Raw genomic sequence first — 20,556 nt, forward strand, 5'->3', positions numbered from 1 at the left:
CCTTTCTCGGGAAGTAAACCGTGTTTTAGATTAGTTTTTCCTTTTCTTTTTAGAATAGTTTTTTTTTTCTCATGGAAATTTTTGTGTGCCTTTTTCTAGGTACATGACTTGATATACTTTGATGCATTGGTTTGGATCAATAATCAAAGAAGATTGACATCACAATTGCTAGCATATGGAAGGCAAAATTCAATATTAGAGGTTGTTAGCTTTGAAAGGTTTAATTGGGTCATTTGCGGGTATTTACACCCACCTAATATCCGGTAATATCATTCCTTGCTCTTTCTCTAGTAGATGATGACTTGTTGGACATATGTTGGTTTGTTGGATTGATCTCCTTGTTTTCCCCTCCCATAGTTTCCATGCTTTATGATTTGAGTGTATTATCTCATTCAAGCTTGGGGGAGGGTATTCTATCATGTTTGGTGGGATGTTGATTCATATATGCTAAGCACCCTTGTATAGGCTTTTCCATGTTTCTTATATTTTGAAAAACTCCAAAAAGATTTTTGTTTTTATCAAGGCAAATTTGCAATGTGTTTTGTTTTGTTCTTGCTTTGGACATAATAACATTTGGACTTGTATAATTGAATTCTATTCTTCTTAAATGGTAACGGTGTGCACGGTTTGAGAGTATGCTTGGTTGATTCTAGGATAAAGCATGCTAAGGTAGTTGGTTAGAACTAGTGGGAACATGAAGCCGGATTCTACTTGTTTGTGGCATGTTTGGTAGTTGCTTCCTATAGTCGATTTGACACCAATAGTGAGTTTTTGCTACATCCGTGTGAGGTTCTTTGTTTTTCAAGCCTTCTACACTTATTTGCATGAGCGACATGGATCCTTGACTATTGCGGACCTTATCTAGAATCTTGACTCATATTTCTTAAGACCGAGACCGAACCATTTAGGGAGGACAAAGGCATCTTTTCGGGGTGGTAATTTTTCTTTTCTAGGATAGTTTGTTTCATTTTTAGTTTTTGGGTTTACATTTGCCTATTTGCTAACCATTTGAGCCTTTTCCCTTCTTTTCAAGCCACATCTTTAGATTCTTGAGCCTTTTGTTTCTTTTTGTTCCATTTTTGGTTTTTGTGAAGCAAATGGTCATATTTTGGAGTTTGTGGTATGTTAGTGTGGATATTGGTTCACAATGAAGGCAAGCTTGTGTTTTGTGTATATTGTGTGAATAATGGCAAATGAATAAATGAAAAATCCGGACAAAGTAAAAAAAGGCAAGGACATTATAAGTGCAAAGTTGGAAAAGCCGTCCATAGTTAAAAGAGGCGAGGACTGGTGTGCCTCAGTCGTATGCAACCAAAAATATCACAACTAAGCTAACTGCAAATAAACGTAGTTAGGGAAGTCGAGTTCGAATCCACAGGGAAAAAGGGACTAATAACTGGAAACCTAAGTGGAAATACTCTAGGACGGTAGTAACCTAAGTAACGAGGGGGGTTTTCACGAGCAATGATGATAAATGAAATAAGTAAGAACAACGAACGTAATGAATAGGTAATCAATGAGAAGAACGGTCTTGGTTATGCGAAATCCACTAATGAACATACAAATTGATCATAGAAGTCTCCTCAATCAAGCTCTATTGAACACCTTGTTGTAGAATTCCTAGATTCTAAATTCTCATAAATAGTTAGAAATAGCAAAGCGCTCCTTTCTAACCCTTTCCAATGCACAATTCAAGACAAGCGCTCTAAATTATCCACAAGAAGAAAATAAACGGAGAAATCAACAAGGATTGAATAAATTAACACAAGCGGTCTAATTTCTTCAATAATATTATTCCCTCTTCAAGTTATCAACCAAAAGCATGCATCAATAACCTAAAGTTGCTACTTTGGAAAGATTAATTAGATGCAAGCGAATCCAATAATTCTAACCTAGCAATTGATTAAAGCAAATCATGAAATTAATTCAAGGAACAATATATATTCAATAGATATTAAGAGAAGAAAGATCTCACAATTCGTAGCTAAAAGCTTCAATCTTTAACCAAGAATCCGGAAGATTAAGCTTCCATGGATTCTAATTCCAAAACAAAGAATTCTGAAAATTCCAAGAAAACCCTAGAAAGCTTTTTTTTCTCAAAACTTAATTCTCCTTTTTCTCACTTCAAACTTAATTAAAACTAAGCTATTTATATGTTTCTATATTTTAATAACATAACACAATAATAATAATAAAATAATATCCAAAACACGAGCCAAAACAAAGCCAAATTGCTGAAAATTAACCAAAACAGCCCGAATTTCTGCCAGAGCCGCTGCCAGCTGCTCTAGACCCGCTGGCAGCTGCTCTGGCAGCCCCTCACTCTGGTATACCCGCTGCCAGCGGCTCTGGCCAGCTGCCAGCGGCCCTGGCAGCGGTTCCTGCTGTTTTTGCCTTCTTTCCTTGCTTCTTCTTCTTGCTTTGCTTCACCTTTTCCTCAAGCTTTCTTCCTTGCTCTTCCATGCTCCATCACAACTCTCAAATCACGAGCCAAGGTCCATCCTTCTTACATAACTCTTCATTGGTTCCCGAGCTCACTCACTCACTTATACTCATAAATCCCGCCTTTTGCACATAAGTGAGATCACAGCCCAAAACTCACAAAAGCTAACAAAAGTACATATAAAGCATCAAAACACACCCTAAAATGCTTCTCTCAACCCATGATAAGAAGGCTTATCAAGGACAAAGCACTTTTAAACAAGAAAATGAAAAAAAAAGAGTGAAAAAAAAATTCAAAAATATTTTGATGTGAGTATTCTCCCTTTTTGAGCATTGAGGACAATGCTCCATTTAAGCTTGGGGGGAAGCGTTCTCACGCTTTTTGTGTATATGTTTGTCATTTATAGATTTGAATAAGCTTGGGGGTGTTGTTTTTGTTTGGTGATTACTTGGTTATGGTGTAAAGAAATGCGCAATCTTTGCTTCACAATTTAGGTTAACCACCAAATTTTAAATTTTAGCCTACCCTCACCCTTTTGCCTTAACGTTACAACCTTGGGGAAAGACCTTTTGACCTAAGTGGTTGAGTCATTCATCGGGGGAGAGAAATGTGAGTTTTAGCCTAAGGAGAAAGGATGCATAGTCAAGATGTCGAGTAGCCTAAAAATTCTCTTTTTCCGGTTCCTTCGAGGAATCATTAGGATGCTCACTAGAGGTTTATATGAGCCTAGTGGGAAGAAAATGGTAAGATCGTTTGGGATGAAAGTGGATTGTGAAAGCTAGTTCCTATACTTAGCATATTTATGTTTCAATCAACCTTGGGTATCTTGGAACGTGCACTCCCTTACTTGTTTAGAAAGATTTGCATTCATTTGTGCTTGTACATTTGGAAAAGTCCTTTCATGAACAAGTGTTTGTTTTGTTTTTCTCTTGATTTATCTTCATGCTTTGCCTTGTTTATATTATTATGAGAGTTATGGGTTAAACTCTTAGGAAACCCTTACGAGAGCATCACTCGTCCTCTAGGGCGATCTAGGGGTTTAAATGGCTTGTCTTTAGTTGCTAAAATTGACCGTGATTCCTACGAAAGTGAGTTAGTGTATATTCTTGTCTCTTCTCCTCTTTAGCTTGTTTGAATAAGATCATCATTTTCCATCCCTTGGTTATGTTTTGCTCGAGGACGAGCAAAAGATAAGCTTGGGGGCATTTGATGGGTGTCATAAATGGCACCCATTTGATGAGCATTTAGGTTGATTTCATCCTCTTTTCATAGCTTTCTTGCTCAATAAATGCTTTGTTTTATGCTTTTGCTCTTAGTTTTACCTCTCCTCTCTTATTTTGTAGCTTTCGTGTATTTCGTTGGTTTTCTAGTCTTTTCTCCTTTATTTGTTCTATTTTCGTGGTTGTTAATATTGTACGAGGTTTGGGTCTTGATATTGGTGATCTACTTAGGTGGAGGAAGCTTTTGGAGCAAGCTCATGGCATATGGAAAGCTCAAGATGCAAGGAAGTGGAGATTCCAAGTCTTGGCTCTTGCGCTCTCATGCCGTGCTACCATTAAGAAGTGGTGTTCCCACTAATCAAGAGCATTAGCTACTGCCACTCCTAGTGTTCATCAACATCATAAGTCATGCGACCTTAGAGAACCCACCAAGCCGCGAGAATCTCGAAGGAACCCAGCTAGGCGCGGGCGCACAACAGGGAGGCGCGGGCGCACCTAGGGGTGGCGCGGCCACACCTAAGGGTGGCGTGGGCGCACCCCTTGCGTGCGCGGGCGCACCTCCCCTGCTGTCCGGGCGCGCCTTCGTGGGTATTTTGTGCTCGATTCTTGGTGTTTTCGCGCCTCTATATATATCTATGTAAACCCGATTTTTGGGCAAGTTTAGAAGCAAGTTTCATATTAGATTTTGATCATATTCTTAGCTTATTTGAGAGCTTCTCTCTCTAGTTTTAGGGTTAGTTTTAGGAGTATATTTTAGAGAGAGAAAGTGAGGAATTTCAATGGTGATTGAGAGATTGAAGATTCAATGGTGACAGTTGTATTGGAGATCTTCTCTATTATCAATGAGCATTTCTAAATTCTATCTCATTTATTGTTTTGTTTAATATTCATGTTTGTTTGATTTGTTTTGATTGGATTTTGATCTTTGATTTTTTATTAGAGTAATTGTTCTTCTTAGATTGTTAATTCTTGATTTCTTTGGTTGTTGTTGATTTGATGATGTTGTTAGAGTAGTTGTTTGGCTAGGGATAGGGTGAAGCTTATATGATGTGATGAATTGATGTAAATTGGGGATAATTGATGGAGTTGATGATGAGATTAAATTGGTTAATTGATTATGTGCATGTGTGTGTTTGATTTAGGCTTGATCACCCTAGTTATTCACACTAGATTGCATTGTAGGTTCACATTGATACATACCATTGATTTGTGGCTTGCATTTACACGATTGAGGTGTCTTGTGATGTTTCCTAGCTAGAGTTTATCGTAGTTGACGCTAGTTAGACCTTTAGAAGAATAGCTTGATATGCTCTTTTGGTTGCATAATTGGTTTTCCCTAGCATCACTCGACTTAGTCAACTTCCTATCCCAATTTGCTATGTTCATTGCTATTATATGTGAATCCTAATCCCTAGCACTTTATTTGTTCGGTTTCTTCGTTTAAGTAGTTGTTAGTGTCACCTCATTTCCTTCGTCTTCGACCTAGCTTAGGCACCCAAATTGAAAGCACTTAGACATTACCGTTCTTTGGGTTCGACCCTTGACTTACCTCTATACTTGTATTTAGGTTAGTTAAGGGTTTATAAATTTTGTTTGGCTTAGGGAGGATTGGTCCAACGACCTAGTTCACCCCTCTTCAATGATCATGTAGTGGTGAATGTTGAGCTACCAGTTGATGGTGGCATTAAGGATCCGCCAACAAACAGGGGCCTAGGTGTGTTAGAGCTACAAGGTTTATGACGACGTACGAGGAAGTGTGTCGTCAAAAGGAGGAAAGGAGAAAGAAATATGTAGAGAAGCAGCGGCGAAAGGAGCGAGCTAAAAAAAATCAAGCAGATGCATCCGGTGATGAACACGAGATGACTGATAAAAAGTGTAGCAAGGCAGATCGACTTTGATCACAGCTTAAGTCAAAGTTTGCAGGTATTTTTTTCCAAACCAATGCAATATAAAGATTCTGAAGTATGTTTCATGAATTCTCTCTAAAAATTCACTTGATGTTTTTTATGCATTAGGCTGTATGAATAAGTCACTTGATGTTGCGTTTTTTGAACTTGATGTTGCATTTTTTTTTAACTTGACCAGTGTAGCGAAGATACAGTGGGGAACCATATTCTTCTTGGACAGGATGGTGTAGCCATTGAGTGCGTTGATGTTTCAGAACCGTTGTGCTTTGATGGGGTGTTGCATGAGGATGATTTTATAAAACGAAATGGTGTTCAATGGGGTTAGAAAGTTAGATAATTAGAATAATTTAGTTGTAATCAATTGTTTGTTATGGATTATTTGAATGGTTGATATTGTAAACTGTAAACTATTTGATAGTTTGTAATGAACTTTAGTGATTAGTGGATTTTATCAGCAAATGGATTTTATCATTGGGCTTAATTGTTAAACACGGTCCAATGATTGGCCGAAATTGTAATATATGATAATATTGACCATTGTGTTTGCATTGTAAGATAACTATCTATAACATTATAATTTGGTTTATTATGGGAGAATAACTAACATTATAATTGTATTTATAACATAAAATAATTACTAAAAATAATTAATTACACTGGATTTTATTAGCATATGAACTAATAATATTGATATTGGGACTTAAATTTGTATACACGTGGTCCAATTTGTAATTTATCATACACTACTTGACTATTCTTCTTTAAATGGACTACTAATCTGCAAATTGGGCCTTAATTGCTACACATGGTCTAATTTCTAATCTATGTTTTTTTAGTTGATTATTCTTATTTGAATTTAAGGAAGGTAATTAAGTTTGCAATATTGTATTTATCAATAACATTAGAATTTTGGTTTAATTATGGGAAAATAACTAACAAAAAAATTTAGGGAGCGGTCAAATCACCGGGCAATGTTGGATATAACATATATGAACTACCATGATAATGTCGAAATAAAAGTTAGGATAATAAACGAACATACGAATTGAACAACTAAATATTACTACAAACATAGTACGAAATTATAGTTGATGGTGTAGTAGAAAATACTACTCCACTTAGGAATACATAGGAGTACAAACTTAGTTGTTCGATAACCGGAATTAAGGAATATTCGGAATATAGAAATATTACAAAATAAAATAGAGACATAGTTCATTACATCAACTGAAAATTAAACAACCCGACATAACAAGAATAATAGCAAGATCAAACATGGCAGTAGCTTCATACCACAAATTACTACTCCTTGTCACCACCAGGACCGTCATTCGCCATTCGCACCCGCAGAATTACCAGCTCCATCTTCACCTTTCCCCTTAACCTAAATTATACATCATTTAGTAGAAAAAATGTATTAGTTATGATGATGTCCAAATAAAGTTATCATAGCCATTGTAGACACCTATAAATGTCTCCCCAAAACCAAACCCGTTGATGAACACCTTTCACCGTCATTATTGGTCGGGTTGAGTATTTAATCTTTGGAGTGCTTAAATCCATGTTCTATCCAATATATTTCATGAACCAATCCAATTTCTAGCTCATTTCCCTAAACCATAACCTATTTCCACTTTTCGTGTCCACATCGCAAAACCGAGAGAAACTGATTTTATGGCTAGATAATTTTGATCTAATTATTGTTTTGATGGATAGGAATTTAAAAAATATTTCCAACCATATATCATAAGCCCAATTCCGAGCTATAACGAAAAAGATATGTGCAAAACACTAAACTCGGACTAAAACCGACACCCTTCCACTAAAACGGCCATATATTAAAAAATACAAATTATTTTGACCTGATTCTAATTGGGTTTGAAAGTAAACTTTATAAGCTTTCTAATTATATATTATATGCCTTATTCCGAGTTACGAATCAAAAGTTATGATTATTTTAAAAACGGGTAAAAAACTGAAATTACCGCGCAGCAGCTAAAATGCCGCGACGCGGCAAATGCTTACGTGTCACAGGACTTATTCCCGTGAAATGGTGCCCATTTTTGTAATTCCGCACAATTTTCTCCCGTGTCACGGGATCTTGCACCGTGTCACGGGATTTTGCACCGTGTCACGGTGCAATTTCCCGTGTCACGGTGCCCATTCCGTGACACGGGGATATTCCGTGTAATTTCCGCGTACTGCCTATTCTACTCAGTGAATTCATACCCCAACAATTAAGAGGGAGGTTGGGAAATTGGATCCAAATTGGAACCGTACTTTTTACACCGTGACACGGCATACTGCACTATGCTACGGTAGACAATGTCGTGTCATGACATTTCTTCCCGTGTCACGGTGCACATCCCGTTACACGGGATTGCTCCGTGTTTTCTCCGCGTAATCCTTAAACGCGTTTTCACTTACCGTAACCTAATTATTTCCCGCGTCACTCAGTTTTCCCCCGTGTCACGGGATATTCCCCCATCCGACGGTGCCTGTCACCGTGTCACGGTGCTCTTTGCCGTGATACAGTGTTATTTTTTAGAGTTTTTATCTTTTTAGGGTTCCGTGTGTTCCCTCTGCTCAGTTATCCTACAAATAGGACCCCCCTTTCTGCAGTTCAGGGCACAAATAATCATTTTCTCTCACCTTACACCAAAAATCATTCTCTTCTCCCTCTTTAACCAAATTTCTAACCTCCTTATTCTTCCATAATAATTCCCCTAAGCACTCCAAGGAGTCCATACTTAACCCGAGGTTCCGTCCTTAAACCAAGGCGTGAAAGGTACACATAACTGAGGGTTTGGACCAAATCAACTCTACTTTCTATTTAATTTAATTTCTATTTAATTTCTATTTTTTATTAAAGTTACTAACAATTTATTCATGATGTAGAAATTTAAAGGAACGCGCAGAACGTGAGTAATTAATTAATTTAATTACTTATTTTATTTTTATATTGCTAGTATCATGATTAGGATTATTTTATATTTGATTTGACTAACACTATTATTGTTAAATTGCTTCCAATATTAATGTTTATTCTATTGTTATTATTGATCACTGTATTGCATGTTTAAAGGGAATATGTAATTGAAAATCACGCCTAATAAGATAATTTGGACAACCGGTTTAGGTTCCTTTTTAATCTTGTTATTAATTCAAGTGATCACAATATTTTAGAATAATATGTTGCATTAATATTAAACCAATTTAGCATAATAGTTTGGAATGAATTGAATCTTTGTTTGTACGCCTTTGATATCGCAAGAGTGTTTTTCACTATAAGAATCGAGTAGAAGCCAATACGGGCGAATGTGACTCCATGACTCACTTCATACCATCATCCCCGATCCTCCTTTCGTGGTTCCAAACCATATGGAGTTAGTAATCTCATGGATTATGAATGGGGTGTAACCTTCACGGGTCAATCGTTATCGTTGTCCCTTATTCGTGGTTGCCTTTTATGATATGTGAATGGTTTATAAGTTCCTTAAAAACTTGTTGGCGGCTCCCTACTTTCCTTGTCCCTAATCATATTATGTCAATTCCCACTTCCTATGAGTGCCAAGCATATTCACCACATGCTTTTACGTAGGCGCACTTCGAACGACGCCTACAATTTGGCGACTCCACTGGGGAGGATTCTTGGTTATTTATCGATTTAGTGATTGGTATTTAATTAAGATGAGTGGATGAGACTTGAAAGATTCTTGAAAAATATCCCTTTGATTAATTTGGCATTGTTGCATAAGCATACGCGTTTTAACGTCGCATTTAGGTCTGTCCCGTATAGGGGTGGGACTTTTCAAACCGAACCGTGAAACCGTCCGTTACCGAACCGAACCATCACGGACCGAACCGTTTATACCCCGCTAATTTTAAACCGAAAACCGAACTGAACCGTATAATGTCAAACCGAAACCGAACCGAACCAATTAATGTTAACCCGTTACAAACCGTAAACCAATAACAAACCAAACCGTTTATAAACCGAAACCGTTTGAACCGATTAATGTTAACCCGCTAACTGTTTAAACCGAACCGTTTATAAACCGAAACCGTTTAAACCGTAGGAAAAAACCGTTTAAATCGAATCATTTACAACCCGCTAACCGTTTAAACCGAACTGTTATAACCCATTAAACCGTTTAAACCGAACTATTTTCAAACCGCAACCCGTTTAAACCGATCCGATTACAAACTATTTAAACCGAACCGTTTACAACCCGTTCCATTCAAATTGAACTATTTACAGCCTTTAACAATTTGTTAGAATTCCACGAAATATATTTGATGTTTAATGTAATTTAACAGTACAATTTTTTTTACATATAATTATTGATTTAAATTTGTAAATTTTTTTTCTATTATAAAATTAAAACTATATTCTTGTATAACTAAATTAGGAGTTATAAATTAAATGAAAAAATGAAAAAATTTGGCCACCCACCCAATCCAACCACCCTCCACCCACCCACCACCGTAACCCACCCTAACACCACCCCCGCCGTCACCCCAGACCCACGCTAACACTACCCCCCACCCACAACCGTTACCGTAACCCACCCCCACCCCACCACCGTTACCGTAACCCACCCCCACCCCACCACCGTTACCGTAACCCACCCCCACCCCACCAACGTCAACCCAGACCCACCCTAACACCACCCCCGCACCCACCATAATTACCGTAACCCACCCCACCCCACCCCACCACCCACCGTAAATAAAAAAACCCAGACTTAAACCTTACCCCACCCCATCCACCACCGTCACCGTAAATAATAAAAACCCAGACCCATACCCCACCCCACCTACCACCATCACCGTAACGTACCCCACCCCACCCCCTTAACAAACCCCCACCCCACCCCACCCACCACCGTCATTGTAAAAAAAAAAAAAAAAAAAAAAACCAGACCCAACCCCAACCACACCCACCACTGTCACCGTAACACACCCACCCCACCCCATACAAAAAAATTGAAAAAAACCCAAACCCACCGTAACCCCACCCCACCCACCCCCACGAAACCCAACATCCTCGAAACCCCCCAATTCACTCTAATTGCTCACCCACCATAAAACTCCCTCCCTCCCTCGAAAAATCCTCCCTCCCCACACACCCGAACCCAGTCTAACCGCCGCTGCACCCACCCTAACTCGGCCCCCTCCGTTGCCCACAACTTGAAAAAAAATTAAAAAGAAAAACAGAAAATAAAAAAAGGAAGAACGAAAACACCTTATATATTAATCCTGAATTTGGCCTCGATTTTGGTTTTAAAAGGCCAAATTCGATCATGAAACAATTAGATCTAGAGTTTCGTGGTCGAATTTGACCATAAAAACCGTCGTGCGTGGTGCCGATGGACGGAGACGGAGAAAGGAGATGGAAGAAAGGAGAACATAGACGGAGGAAGGGAGAAGAAGGAAGAAGAAGAAAGGAAGAAGGAAGAGGAGATGAGAGAGAAAACGAGAGAGCAGTGAGCATATTAGCAGCCATGGCTTCAAAAAATTGATAATATTACAGAAGAGGATTAAGAAAACGAGAGAGAAATCAAAAAGAGTACTAAAGAGACGATGGTAAGAGTGATCTGATTGGTGGAAAAGAAAACACACGGATCGTGAATTGGAATGTGTGCGATGATATGCCGTTAGATGACATGCAAATCAATGGCTGATATTTAATATAAGACGGTGACACGGATCATGGGATAATGGATTTGGATAGTATGTTTTTTTTTTATTCATAGCTACGTACTAATAAAAACACTATTGTACTCTTAACTTTATGTAACTTATAAATTGTAAGAAACACAAATGTTTGGAAATTGGAATTGATTCAATATGACATATTTAATGTATATTAGTTATATGTATATCAGTATATGTAATAAATAATAATGTATGGTACGATTGGTATCATACTATCATTGGTATGTATAGATAATCGATAAATGTATCTGATTATTAAAACTTAAAACAGTTGATGATCGATCTAATTGAATACTTCTACTTCCCCACCCGTTTTCTTTAACTTGCAAGTTGCAACATATATATGTTGCAGCCTTGTAGGCACGTAATTTTAAAAGGTGATTAGAGAGGGTAAGACAACAAAGTAATTCAGCAATATAACTTTAACACCAAAATTATGGAATAGTTACAAACAATTGTCAATTATTACTTTATTAGACTAATGGGAAATTGAATAATCGTGATTTTAATTAAATATCCAAATATAGTTCCGTAACATTAAATTATTAGTTTATTACAATATCAATTATCGATTTATCGTATTCAAAGTACCAATTCATCAAATCATGGTTATGACGCGATCTTTAAAACAATTAAAACAAGAAGCTGATAGCCTGATAATATTTGATAATGAAACAATAATACATTAATACCTTATAAATTTGTAATAGACTAATATTTAATAAACAACAAGACTATAACCAAATTTGAAACATAACACATTAACATGATATAGAATGAATGAGAATTTCTGTAATTCTATATAATCTGATATCTGAATCGATTTATCGTATTCAAAGTAGCAACTCATCAAAACTTGGTCATAACACGATATCTAAAACAATCCAAAAAGAAGCTGATAACCTAATAATGTATATTTAATAATGAAACAATAATACATTAATACATTATAAATTTGTAATAGACTACTATGATAATATCGAATAAACAACAACAAGAGTATAACCAAACTTGAAACATAACATATTAACATGATATAGAATAATTGAATAAATGAAGATTTGTGTAATTGTATATAATCCGATGTCTGAAAATAAAGTGACGAAGTCCCAACTTTATATAAAACGAAAATAGCTAACCGATAAAAAATCTCTTAAAACCCAATTTCTACTCGATCCATTATTTTTTTCACCAACCTATGCCGACCCGCTAATGAAATGGAAATACTAGTCCCAACTTGATATAAAACAAAACGTGCTAACTGGTCAAAACCACTTTTTAGAACTCGATTTCAACCCGATCCAATTTAACCGATTACCAAACTAACCCGAACGATTTTAGCACCAAACCGAGTATAAACCGAACTGATATGAATCGAACTAGCATTAACCCGGGTAAATCCGCCCCTGAACCGACCCATTTCAAAATAATCCGTTCATGACCCGAACCGATATGAACCTGGACCGACGTTGACCCGATAAAACCGCCCCTGAACCGATCCGTTTCAAACCGGTCAGATCATGACCCGAACCGTTTATAAACCGAACGGGCATTGACCCGGGTAAACCCGCCCCTGAACCGACCTGTTTCAAACCGACCCGATTATTAACCGAACCGTTTAAAAACCGAACCGGCATTGACCCGAGTAAATCCGCCCCTGAAGCGACCCGTTTCTAACCGATCTGATTATGACCCGAACTGTTTATAAACCGAACCGTTTATGACCCGAACCGAATTTAAATCGTACAAAAATAAACCAAAACCGAACCGACCTGTGACTAATCAAAACCGAACTGAACCGACCCGCCGTCTAAATGAAACCGTTTTAACCCGAACCGTTTCAAACCAAAACCGTTTCAAACCGAGGTCAAACCGAACTGCCAGACCGAAGTCCCACCCCTAGTCCCGTAGGAAAAATTGAATAACTTGATTGCGTACGAAGGAAAACAGGGCACCTGTCAGATTTTCTGACTGCCGTGCCACGGCAGAATCTGCCATGTCACGGTGCAGTACACCGTTTGACAGTGTGCAGCACCGTGGCATGGTGCTCTCTGCCGTGTCACGACAGACCTAAAATCAGTTCGGTGGCTTATTTTCTCTTCTCACAGTCAACTTCCTTCGATTTTTCTGAAAAAACGTGTGTGTTCTACATGCGTCTTAGCCCCAGGGGGTTTAAGCTCTATCAACCCAAAAACGCTCATGGCAATAAGGGTTTGTAATCCCCCATGATTTTGTAATTATAATAATTATATTTTATTATTAATTATATGATTATGTTACTATAATTGTATAATTTTATAAATATTTCAAAAATAATAAATTAGTTTTAAGCTATTTAGCCATTACTAACTATTGACAATAATCAATCTACCCATACAAATTAGAAGCCTAGTCCAAGTTAACTCAAAACCCAACTTTACACCTTATTCCTAAACTTTGGTATATATTTGGGCCTAAACAAATTATCCTAATTGCCTTTGGATTAGGAAACCCCACAAACCCACTTCTTATTATTTATACCCACTTAAACTTTTTCCCCTTCTTCAAAATCTCAATCTTACGTACAAAAGAAAAACCCCAACATTTTTCCCCTTTACTTCTCTGCTTTCACGATCAAACAGGAAAAAAAAAATATATCTTCTTGCTGCCGCTGTCAGCCACGCACCACCATGGCGCCACCTTGCTGACCGGCGTCCACAACTGTAGCACCACCTCACGCCTCAAGTAATTCGCCCCTCCTCTCTCCTTCCTTCTTCTTGTTCTTCTTCTTCTTCCTTTGTTAATGTAATTCAAGTTTTAACCTTTATTATGTTTTTGTTCTTAAATTGTTATTATTATTATTTGATTATGCCTATAAAGTGTAAAAGACTACAAATTTATAAATTATACTATGTCTAATTTAAGGCATAAAATTTCAGATTTGGTTTGATTAAGAATTAAGGGTTTAAACCTTGATTTTTCATGGTTTTAGGGTTTAAAACGTATTGATTAAGTCAATTAATTATATTATGTTTAAATTATGCTAAAGCTTAATTATTTGGATTATAAAGAAAATTTCAGATTTATTAAAGTTTTAATTTTGGGTTTAAATTGTATTAATTTCATATTTTTATGTTTATAATCTCATAAAACAATGTTTCTAGGTAAAAATGATTTAAAAAGCTTTGAACTTTAAAGTCTAATATCAAGAATAAATTTTCAGATTTTAAAGTTATCATTTTGAAGCCTCTAATTACATTGAATTGATGTATTTTTGGGTTTTAAACACACTAACCTACTGTATAACGATTATTTCAAGTAATAATGTTTATGGGGTTATTTTATATTCTTAAACCAAATTTTCAGATTTATTTACTTACTTCAAAGCTGCTGGAATTTTATGTTATACACTATATTTTCACGATTTAAACATATAAACTTATAGTTGGGATGTTATATTATTAATATTGACTAATGGGAATAATTTAAATGCTTTATTTTGATGGTTTGAGAGGTTTTAAAGTAGTTTGGTATTGCTGTAAATTTATTTGCTTCGGTGTTGAGTTAGTTCTTGTTATTTGGTTTAGGAGAGGAGTTCGTAGAAGGTGACTTGAGTTGTTAAAGTGGCCAACTAATTCGTTTAATCGAGGTACGTACAAGTTACGAAACCTTGCTTGTAGGTGCATGTTTAAGGACGGATCGAGAACTTAGTATCATGTATAGAATTGACTGGGTTAAATTGTTTGGTTATACATTGTGAATTTCAAATGATGTGCACTAGTTTATAATGCAAGTATTATTTGTGCTCTAATTATGCAAGGTGCGCTTAAAGGCAAAGGTATGTGATTGGTGTAAAGATTAAATTATTACTCATTCATGATTATGCAAACAGGATGAGTAAAGGAGGAATTCAAGTCTTATAAGACAAGGTTAAGGTTTTGGGGTGCCTTATGCACTCAAGGTGTTTATACACCGAGGTAGTAACGGAATAATTAATAAATGTTGTTTTTCACTAATAAATCAAGAATTTAAATTGGGAATTTGCCATGTTTGGTTGAATTGTGTTTGGAATGTTTGTATTGTAATGTATATGAGTCATCACCAAATCTAAACCTGTAAATCACGTAAAGTGTAAGATGGATGAGCAATAAAACTCTGGATTGGTGCACATCTGGAGTAATGACAATCAGGGGTTGGGGTACATGGGGTATTAGCCGTGTACTTTTATCGAGGCCGTCTAATCTACGAGTCTCCTATTTCAAATATTAGTTTTTTTAAAACTAGGAGTTAGGTGTGATCTCATACTAACTACGGTCACGAAGTTGCGCCCGTGGTCGTTGGATGTTTATTGATGTTTCCGAAAGGAGGCATGGGGTTTTTCTTTTATTGATGTTCCAAATGGGACATGGGTTGGACAACCTTGTCTATTGCTAAATCAAATGAATTAAATAAATGAGTCAGTCAATATCAATTAGTGAGGTCTTAATAAATTTGATAATCGAGTCATGAATTGAGTCTGTATTTAATGATGCTTATGCTTGATTATTAGTAGCATGTTAGGTATTTCTTAATTTATTTCGCAGCTTGTATGTACCCAGCTTTGCTGATTACGTGCTTTTGTGTGTGTCTTTCTCTGGTCATGGCCTTCGCCTTTCAATGACCCTATGACGATCCAATTTTTACACTTGTAATATTGGGGTGCAGAATAACCACAGGTTCTTATACATGCATCATTCATAAGGGTTGTGGGATCTTGAGTAGAGAGTTGGTTGTTTGCATTTTATTTCTTTTGCAAGTTTGAATTTATTTTAATTTGATTTTATTTGACACTAATTCTTTTGGGTTTGAATTTATTCGAACACTGGATTTAATCACTTACTACTTTTATTGGGTTTTGAATAAGGGCCTTAATGGTTCCTGTTTAGGGTAATTTTACCCCGCCACGTGGTCCAATCAGAGGATGACACGTGTTAGCCCCAGGGTGGCCCAGGGTGGACCTATCCCTGCTTGACACGTGTCACTCCATAAACCTGGGAGGAATGGCGGCCTTCAGGCCCAAATCCCGAGAAAGCCGCAATGCGGCGCAACCCCACCAATGATTAGGGTTCAGTGACCTAATCAGGGGCACAAATCCCGAGAACCCTATAAATAGGGAGATTCCCCTCTTTTGGAGGGCACATTTTACAATTTATTACAAACTGTCCCTGTGATAGAGACATCTGAGCTTGGAATCCGAGCAGATACCCACCTAAATTTCCGCAACTTTTTCTCTCCCTTCAAGTTACTAACTTATTCGTCGGAGGCGGAGCACCACCCAACTGGTGTCTCCGTTTGTTTTGCAGGTACAACTCACGCCGGATCAGTATTCGTGTTGTAACTCTCCCGAGGGACAAAAACACCCAAAACATTTGGCGCCGTATGTGGGGAGAGTACCTCGAAGATGGTTCAAGAGTCTGTACCACCTCCTAACCTTCTAGGCGATGACCCAGAAGTCTTTACAGACCAGGAGGATGAAGATCCTCAGGTCGAAACCTATATAGCCGATGATGGCTCTCTAATAACCAAGCATATCCGGCCTAGAGAGCCTCTGGAGCGGGGTGCCTCCCAGGCGGGTACAAATTGACCCCCTGGATAGCTGGAAGGGGATGACGCCTCAATTTGAAAGCAGGTTCCGTAAGTCCAAGCCTAAACAAGGCAAGCCAAAAAGATGATTTTCCATGATTACACAGTTGATCAAGCCTCTGAAACCGGACTCTTTCTTCCCTCTCGATTCCATCTATATCCCGAACCCGAAACCCATACGGCAGCTGGATCAGCACCCGTCACCCGAGACGAACTCATGAGATTCATGACGAGTTTCAAGGGTGAAATTAAAGAGCTGATCACTAAGAGCAGGGATGGCCCAAGTAGAGGCCAGTCGGCCAAGAAGACTCCTTTGGAAAAGGGAAAGTCAGTCAGAGATTGGTAGCCCACTCCTCATCCAAAGGAGAAGGCAGCCGGGACCATTGATTGGTCCAAAATTCTTCTTCCTAAGAGGAATACCAACAATACCCGCCGGACTCAACAGCCGATGGGAAGTAAAAAATCAACTCTTGATGCCCGGGAAATCATCAACCGGAAGAGAAATCAACAGTTGTCTGAGTCGGCTTCCACGTCAAATTTTCCAGACAGCTCTGCAGGGAATGCACTTTCCCTGCATGAAAGCCAGACAGGTGGTAATACCGTCCATTCTGGCCCTCAGATGATAGGAGCTTGACAGGGTAAAGTCGTATCCCCTAATCAAAAGTAAATACCTAAATCCTCTAACTAAAGTAGATAGGGAAGTAGGGTCGATCTCCACAGGGAAACAAGTCTTTTTACTTCTAATTAATTATTATAATCTAAATTATCTAAGTAACCAATATTTATATTTGAGTATGAAACTAAACTACAAGGAAAAGGAATAGGGGAAAAAGCAATATATAAAAGGATCTAGGGCATAGGTTCACTAATAAATAATACTCCAGGGTAAAACATAGTAATCAATCATTGACATTGCATAAATAACATGATTAACAGGCTCTCGCAATTTATTAATCAACATAGATCTAACAGGATCTCGCAATTTACTAGATCTAAGTTCTTATTGAAAATAGCCTTTAATATCAAATTAACATCTGCTCAATTTTCATCAATTCAATATTGCTATACTTTTACAAGCCGCAATTGTAAAAATTTAAAACAATCCAATAAGAAATTATCATGCAATATCAAAAATCAATAATAGTCAATCATCAATGCATCAATTAACCAGATTGTAAAGGGCTTTCGCTACGTATTACAATCACATAATTAATCTACCGGTATTAAATCTCATCTCTCGAATCTCGACTTAACCATTTATAAATTAATCTGCCTATTGAAACTAGACCTAAACATTAATTCTCATCTCTCAAATCTTGAATCAATATTGTCAAACTCATGCATAAAAGATAGGCCTAATCTAGTCACAGAGCATTAAATCAATCAATAGGAAATTAATCTAGCATGGATAATTAGCAATAATAAATTACCCCTTCATATTATTTATTAGATCCCCATAAACCCTAGAAATTAAACTACTCACACATATTAAAAACTAAACAAATCAAAGCAATAAAATAAGACATGATTAAAGGAATAGAATAAATAACTAAGATCAAGAGAAGAGGAATCGTTACCGAAATAAATCTGGAATTAAGAGTAGAATTAAGAACAAAAGATTAGAGAGAGAATTCTAAGAGAATAATTAAGAGAGTAAAGAAAAAGTAAAGAGGAGAAGAAGAAGTGATCCTAAAATCGTATTAAGGAGGATTATTTATACTCCGTACAAAAGTCCTAAACTAAAACAAATTAAAACGACGTTAATCGTCTACTAACAATAACACGCTCCCGATCGGGCGAGGCACCGCCCGATCGGGCGCGCCTTTTTTTCTCATTACTACTAATCTCGCGCCCGGCCGGGCGCGTCACCGGGCGCCAGCCTAAGCTTCTCCCCCCCGCCCGGGCGCGCCTCTGGGCGCCAGCCTTTTTGGCCGGGCGGCCCTCTTGGGCCACTATTTGGACTACGATTGGGCTCCAATTCTTTGGGCCAATCTAGGTTTTCTCTTTGGGTCTTGAATACTCGGTCCAAATGCCCCGGTATCACACATACCAAGCCCTTAATCACCGGTTTGATGGCTCTAACCGGCCCTGGGATATAAAATCTGGTCGTGCTTCTCCAATGTTCGTGATTGCTCCAAAATATCTCGGAAAAATACTCAAAAAGTATAAATCCCTGCAAAAGTCAACCAAATCTACGAAAACACTAGAAAGCACCAATTAGTAATAAAAGTGGCTCTAAAGAGCCAAAAACACTACTAATTATGATCAAGGGACGGGGGTAAAATACTATATAAAATAGACACATCAGAGCTGTACCGTATGTACCATCTCAGGTCTACGGTCAGTATCTCCCTCACTTCATGCAGCCGACCCTCTTCGGTGGTCAGGCGGCATATCACAATGTCCAGCCACTGGACTGGCAACTCCGTCTGCTTCGCCTGGGTGAACAACCTTTTGCGTTCACCCGGGAGATAACCGAGGCGGCACAACCGGCCAAGGTTAAGAATGTATTGGTAGGTACCTATGATGATACCACCAACCCGGAAGATCACCTCATGGCTTACACCAACCTCATGTACTTACAGGGGTTGGATGATGCCGCTTGGTGTCGATGCTTCCCGGCTACATTGAAGGGCATTGCCCAACAATGGTTTGGCAACTTTCCAGCCGGGTCCATTGATAGTTTCAGGAAGCTTGCCTTCCTGTTTGCTTCCAATTTCTCAATGAACATCCCTGCTAAGAAAACAAGCCTAGACTTGAGTACCATTAAGCAAGGGGAGAGAGAAGGGTTGCGCTCCTATGTCAGGCGGTTCAATCTGATTAGAATTCAGATTCAAGGACTGTCTGATGAGGTAGCTTTTACAGACTTTTTCAAGGGTCTGAGAGACGAGTCTACTTTTAAGTTCGACCTAGTCAGAAAAGGGGCTTTCACTTTACAGGCGGCCCTGAGGGAGGCGAAAAGCTATATTCAAGCAACCGACCTCTGCTCGCCTGGAAATCAGTCGGACTCCAAGAAGTCTGACAAACAGAAAGACAACCGTCCTGCTCAACCGGCCAAAATAAAGAAGAGAGCAAGAAAAGAAAAGAAATCTGGGCGGTTTGTGACTCTGACCAGCCGTCCTAGAAGAAAAAGAAAGAATTTAAACCGTACGTCCCTAAGTACGAGTTTAACAAGGACTGCAACTCCATCCTCATGGAAATTAAGGACCGGCTGTCCTTAGAGAAGCCGAATCCAATGAAAAGTTCCATTCAATCAAGGAATAAAAATAAATTCTGCCAATACCATGAGGAAGTTGGCCATGACACCAACGACTGCTTCAGCCTTCAACGGGCGTTGGACCGTCTGGCTGACAAGGGGATGTTAAAGTCCTACATTTCTAAGTCCCCAGCCGGGGCAAAGAAGAAGAACAAGGGTCAGTCCTCCAAGACTACCCCCCAGCCTGCTAGTAGCTCGGATACTGACAAGGAGCAGGTCTACACAATAGCAGGCGGATTCTCATGTGGTGGCCCTACCATCCGGGGCACTAAGAGCCATCTTCGAAAGATGGACAAAGATGATGATGAGCAGGCGTCTGCAAGCTCCTCCTTCCTAGACGTCCTGATCACTGAGAAGGACAGGGGTAGCGTCCGCCGTCCACATGATGACCCGGTCGTCATTGAATGT

The sequence above is a fragment of the Chenopodium quinoa genome, unplaced genomic scaffold (assembly GCF_001683475.1).
Source record: "Chenopodium quinoa cultivar QQ74 unplaced genomic scaffold, ASM168347v1, whole genome shotgun sequence".
Taxonomy (NCBI): domain Eukaryota; kingdom Viridiplantae; phylum Streptophyta; class Magnoliopsida; order Caryophyllales; family Amaranthaceae; genus Chenopodium; species Chenopodium quinoa.